Consider the following 6104-nt stretch of genomic DNA (forward strand, 5'->3'; position numbering starts at 1 on the left):
TCACTTCCACTTGGGAGGGGGTTACCTGCAAAGTGTGTTTCAAGAGCAAGCCCAGATTTAACAAACTTATGATCATGAGTGACTGTAGTACTTGACACGATCCTTGTCTGCTCTGTGCATTTGCTTCTTCAGCACAAACAAAGGTACCAAATTTCTGTTCAGAAGCGCATACAAGCTCAGAGAGTTAATTATTGTAATTATCAATTCAACAGACTCAGAATGCTAATCTATTATAAAGTGGTCTGTTAATTGGTGTTAAACTGTCATTAGTCTGCCATTTCCTATGTTATCAAGCTGACCTGGAGCACAGCAGAGCTGAAAAACCAATCCATTTCTCATTTCTGGCAAAGGCTGATTACAGATTTGGAGAAGAAGAAAAAAAAAATCTGCATACTTGGAATTGAAATCGTTATAAGAACAAAGGAAAACATAATTCTGCTGCTTTAAATTCCAATCTTTTTGTTACACGTAGTGCTGTACCTGCACGCGATCTTCCAGTGCTGCCCGTGGGGGTCTGCCCGCTGAGTCCTTCCTCACTGCTGCGGGTTTGGTTGCCAAATCCAGGTGTCCTGGAGGACAGTGAACTTCCATTTAAATATGCTGCAAGAAGGAGAGATGGCATTTGAGTGTTCCCCCAAAGCTGCTGTGGAAGCAGCACAACCTGCTGGAGCATTTCCCAGTGTAGGTCACCTGGCTCTGGGACATCCGACCACTTGTTGCTTCCTCACCTTACACTGGCAGAATACCTAACTGTACCTGCATGAACCTCATTTCTCCTTCACTTCAAAAAACACACGAGCCTTCTTCTGCTTGATACTCTTTACTGCCACACAGATGCTCATCCATAGGAAATTCCCATTTATTTTCATCTGTAAGGCCCCGTTACATTGACAAACTGATCCATGTGGCAACAAGGCATCCCATTCCCGCATCTTGGTAACAGACAAGTAGGAGGCCAACACCACTTCTATGCAGGAAGCCTGCCCCTCAAATCGCCCATCTCACAACATGGCTTCTTTGTCAGCATTTCCAGCTGAACTGGAAGTCAAATTAACGGTTACAGCAGACGGACACCTCTTCAAAGAGCTCTAGCACAGATCATCAGCACTGTCTGTCAACTTCTCTCTCTCCGAATAATTTTCTTGGCAGTAGCTGCCGCATCGAAGTCATGCATACCTATGAGAGTCTTACACATTGTACTGAACATTATGCAGTGGTATCACTGGCCGCGTGGTTTTGGCAGGGATTGGAAAGCCATCGAGCCCCTGCTTTTTCTCAGCCTGCCCTATCGCAAGCAGAATTTATTGTTGCTGGGAAACTGCTGCCGGGACATTCACTGGACATTGTGTCTTCCTTATCTTTTACTCTTCAAGACACTACATATTCCCCATTCTTTATCTAATTCCCTCATTACTATTCCATCCATTGCTCGCACCTTCATAGCTCCCCCAGTCACCTCCACGTGGTCTGGCTGCCTTATTTCCTGCCACCGGCTTCAAATTCCGCTTGAATGCATGTTCCTTTTACTGCAAGGAAGGAAAATAAACCTGTGCAGATGGAAACCTAGATCTTCTGCTGTTCAGGAAAGCGGGCTCTACGCGATTTCTGCTAGAGGAATTACTCAGGCTTGGAGAAGACTGATGAACATGATGTCAAGGACAGCTGTCAAAATGAGAAATGCCCACTGTAGCTTTCTCTACGCTTCAGTCAGTCGCATTTGCTATTACTTCTCTGTATTATATGCACTGACATGGTCCAAAATGGATACAGAGACTTAGCAAAGACCAAAGGCAAGTTTTTGCTGTTTCAGGAGAGAAACGTCTTGCTCAGCACACTCAAAGGGGGTCACTCCTCTAAGTGCCATTCTTCTAGGGAATAAATGAACAAGTAAAGAAAAATGTTGCTTTGAGCTGTAATTCGCCCCCAATCACTTTAAAGCTGAAATTAAAATGAAAAGATTTCCATAATGCCATTAACAAACTGCTTTAGTACAGGTAAAATAACAAAGACCACTCCTTGGTATCTCAGGACACAATGGACTCATTCATTGCTAGCAACTTAGCAAGTGCTCATGGTGACAGTTATGGGGAAAAGGGAAACTGGAGAAAGGCAGGAGGCACAGCATTTGATAGGTTCAGAAATCAGAAACAATGCTCAAAGATGTACAGCCCTTCTTTAGCAGAAGGCATGCAAAAAGCACAGGGATCTCATTTGTTGGACGGCTGGTCAAGGCTTACTGTTCAGCAGATGCATACAGTAAGCATGTTTCCTCTGCACTGAACAATTGTCCTTCCTTACAGGCATTTGCTTTTGATGCTTAGCCGAAGTGGCTCGTTGGGAGATCAGAGACAGAGAAACTCAGATGGCTGGCTTGCTTCTTCTGTTTCCTTTGGCAAGAAGTTGGGTGCTAATTTAAAACAAAATGTTGGCTTTTTTATGGGGTGTGTGGGCTGGCAGCCTTATGCTTGCAAAGGCATGCAAGGCTACAGGCCATGTTTTTGGGGTTTTGTTTCAGTAAACCCAAAAGGTTCATTTTTTCCATTTTCACCAACCTAAATGCTGTGTAGAAGTTAATGACTGTGCCTCAGCTGCTGTTCAAGATGATGGCTGAATTCCTAGGGCCATCTTATTTTATGACTCCGAGTACCCAACAACACTTTTTTTTTTTTTTTTTTTTACATCAGAAAACCACCCCTAGTGACAACATCTATTGCTGCAAACTCCTGTAGGGAAGCTACTGGAACGCTTCAATCTGCCAGCTTTGACACTTACCATGTAGTTAATTCCTTCTGACTGCACCATATGCTTTGCCATTATTACAGTGGTGCCAGGGCTTTTCTTTCTCATCTACTGATTGCAATGATGTACGTTGTACATGTCCTAAGAACCTGCAAGAGTCACTCCATTTTGAGCTGTTCCTCTCTATCTTGGCTGTTCCTGTTGTGATGCTGGGTTTGACTGTGCAAACCAGCAGCAGCCTGACTCAATTAGTATCTTTGTGCCTAGGAATAGCTAATTAGTAGCTCTACCTGGATTTATCCACCTGGACAGGGAGCAAACTAAGGCATGAATTTACAGAGTGCTACTTCTCAGCAGTAATTCTCTTCATGGGAGCTCCTAGAGTGCCCCATCAAATGCAAGCTTGTTCACTTTCCAAGGGGAGTAAATGCCCTGCACATAACAAACACTTACATAAAACATTCTCCTTGCATTCCCTACAAAGACAACATCGAAAAGGTAATTTAGGTATATGGGGGTCAGGGAGAATCACTTTCTAAGTGATATTTGCTCATTTTGCTCTCCATTTGCTCTCCATGAGATGTTCCCTAATTAAAGCAATTAGTTAGCACCTGCATTGGGTCCAGCTTACCTTTGCAGCCATTATGAAGAGCAGCCAGGGCAGCAGGAGCTCCTGCTCCATCCAGCTGACATGCATGCAGCTTCCAGGCTGGGATCCATGCTCTGTGACGGAGAGAGCAGGGCAGCCACCAGCTCAACCCCAAACCATGTGGACAAAGAACTGATGATGACAGGGAGGGTCCTGGCAATTGCCAGCTCTGCTCATTGTCTAAATTCACTCATTCTCTGCAGGTAGGTGAGGAGCCCGAGTAAATTGCTGGGGCATATTGTGTACAACCCTTTAATGCAGACAGGCTGTAAAATTGCAGGCTAGCTTGTAAGAACTACCCGGCCTCCACAATTGTATTTTTTCAAATAGCAATTTCCTAATTAACAATTTTTGCCCTTTGAAGTCTTACACTGACAAATTATTTTTTTTTCTTTTCTAGCGACAGCAAAATTATTTATCCAATTTCTTCACATAAAGGCTCATTTTATGTTCTAATGAACAATGGTAAGAACAGAACAAAAGCAGAAAATACACCAAGTTACCCCCTGCCCAGATCAGAGAGAAATTTCTTATCTTTGACACCTGCTGGCAATTAATCCTCGGCATGCCTGAATCTGCAATTAGCAGCACTCGGTATGGAGGTTGGAGCTGTGGTTCCAGCTGCTGCTCAGCGCTGCCCTCTGGCCCCTCGGGCAGTGCCTGAACCCAGCTCGGCGCTTCCTGCAAACCAAAATCTGGCTTATCCGTGGTGGCTTCCTGTGCCACGCAGAAGACTCATCCCATTATTTTTTTAAGTTTTTTAGACTCTGCAGTAAGAGTGAGAGCTGGGAGGTGCCTTTTCAGCAGGCTCACCCACTGGAGATGGAGGTGAGTTCCCCCGCAGTGCGGAGCGATGCTTGTCCTCGTGCTGCTCCTTTGCGAGGCACTGCCATGCCCCTGGCCCCCAGTCCTGAGCTGCAGTGCTGGGATGGGAAGAAGGAGCACAGAAGGACGTTTTTCTCTCATCTTTCTATTTCTTTGGCAGCATCCAAGGAGGAACTTCTCTCTCCCTGATAACCATTCTGGATGCACCAAGTTTGTGCCCCTTGCCTGCTTAAGTTATCCTATGTTCACTGATAACTTTTCTGCTCAACAGGTGTAACCAGCTTAGACTTAGTCACTCCCTCCTGGACCTCGCCAATGAAGGATCCTTCTTGTTTTCTTGCAACTCCACATGCCCACTGACCTGCTCTGCTCAGCCTCCCGAGGCCTGGCATACAAGGCAATGAGTAGCTTGAATAATTACATTAGTTAGTGACAGAATAGGGAACACAGAAGTCTTCCAAGTAACTTTCTGTAACGTCAAATTAACTTAGCGTTGCATTTAAACTTCTACTCTGTCATGTACTTGGTAGAGTGTGAGTCCGGCATTTTGTTGGAGCATGTCAATACCTTGATGTCGCCCATCTTCTGAGTCAGCTGTGCACAGTGTAGAAAACTGAATAGAAATATTGTATAGAAATATTGTAAGGAATACTGTTCTTTGAAGCAGTGGATGGCATTTGAAAGCCATTTAGTTCTTTAAAGAGCAGAATTTTATGAAGTATTTCAAGGGAACTTTAGAGCTATTATTTCTTACTTTGCCATTAAAACCTGGAGGTTTGAAAATTAATAGCTGTAAGACCTTTGATGCAAAAATCTCTGAATAAAATAAATTCCGAAGGCTATTTTCACACTGAGTTATATTAAAACTTCAACTCCCTTGTTAATTCAATGCACATCTCAGAAATTATCTTAAATATTAGGAATAATTTTGTACTAAATAATCTAAAAAAAAAAACCCCATGACTTCTTGAATTTTCTTCCATTCAGGCACACATCCCTCAAGGCTTTGTAATAACCTTTAAATAAGCATTCTTGGGCTACTAATTTGCATGGTAAACAATGGATTCACCTTTCATGGTCAATTTCATGGTCAATTTCATGGTCAAGCACCCACCTGGGACAGGCTGCAGGTTCGGCAGCTTGCACACCTGCAGCAAGCATCTCTGTCTGACATTTGTTCTTCAAGCAGCACCTCCAGGATCACCTCAGTGCCTTTTTTACCTCATTCCTGGCAGCCGATTGGCCTAAACCTTCCAGTACTGTGAGTAAGGCTTAGAGGAGCGGTCTCACACAGGAGGAGGAAGACTCGTCTTCAGATTCATGACCACAGCAGCCAGTTGCCCTCCCCACGGCGCAGTCACAGCTCTGGGGCAGCGGGGACGTTTGGTGCACTGCGGAGTAACAATATACATTGCACCGTTGTCACAACGCGTTTCTTATCGTTCTGTTCTCAGGGCAAGTTTGTCTTGTCTCTTCTCAATTACGCTTCATTTGCTTTTATCACAGAATATAATTTGAAGCAGTCGCTTGGCAGATGGGTTAAAACGTTTTTTTCTGTGTCAAGCAAGAGAAGACAAAATGATTACTGGTGCCGTCCATAAAACAGAGCCCCGTTTTGGTGCAGCACAGGAGATCACGGGGGAAGGTTTCAGGCAGGTGGAAAGAGGCTGCATTCTTGTGTGTGCTGCTTCTGTACCACCACTGCCACATCAGGGTGGGTGCTACCCCAAAGTCATACCCATCCCAGGCGAGCATTAGGGCAGCTCCCCCCAAACCCTAGCTTGCCCACAGCAGCACCATAGAAACCCATTACCACACAGCTCTGTGGCCCCAAATGCACCATGAGGAGCTTCCCAGAACACGATGGCTTTGGGTGGGACCTCCTTCTGCC

The 6104-nt window shown here is 44.7% G+C and overlaps 1 long non-coding RNA gene across 1 annotated transcript; it reads left to right on the forward strand.

Annotated features, from left to right (window-relative positions):
• LOC110404784 lies at window positions 509-5127 on the forward strand. The gene is made up of 3 exons (XR_002442491.1): window positions 509-3591; window positions 4145-4216; window positions 4485-5127. It is a non-coding gene; the product is annotated as an uncharacterized LOC110404784 (long non-coding RNA).

The sequence above is a fragment of the Numida meleagris genome, chromosome 11 (assembly GCF_002078875.1).
Source record: "Numida meleagris isolate 19003 breed g44 Domestic line chromosome 11, NumMel1.0, whole genome shotgun sequence".
Classification (NCBI taxonomy): Eukaryota; Metazoa; Chordata; class Aves; order Galliformes; family Numididae; genus Numida; species Numida meleagris.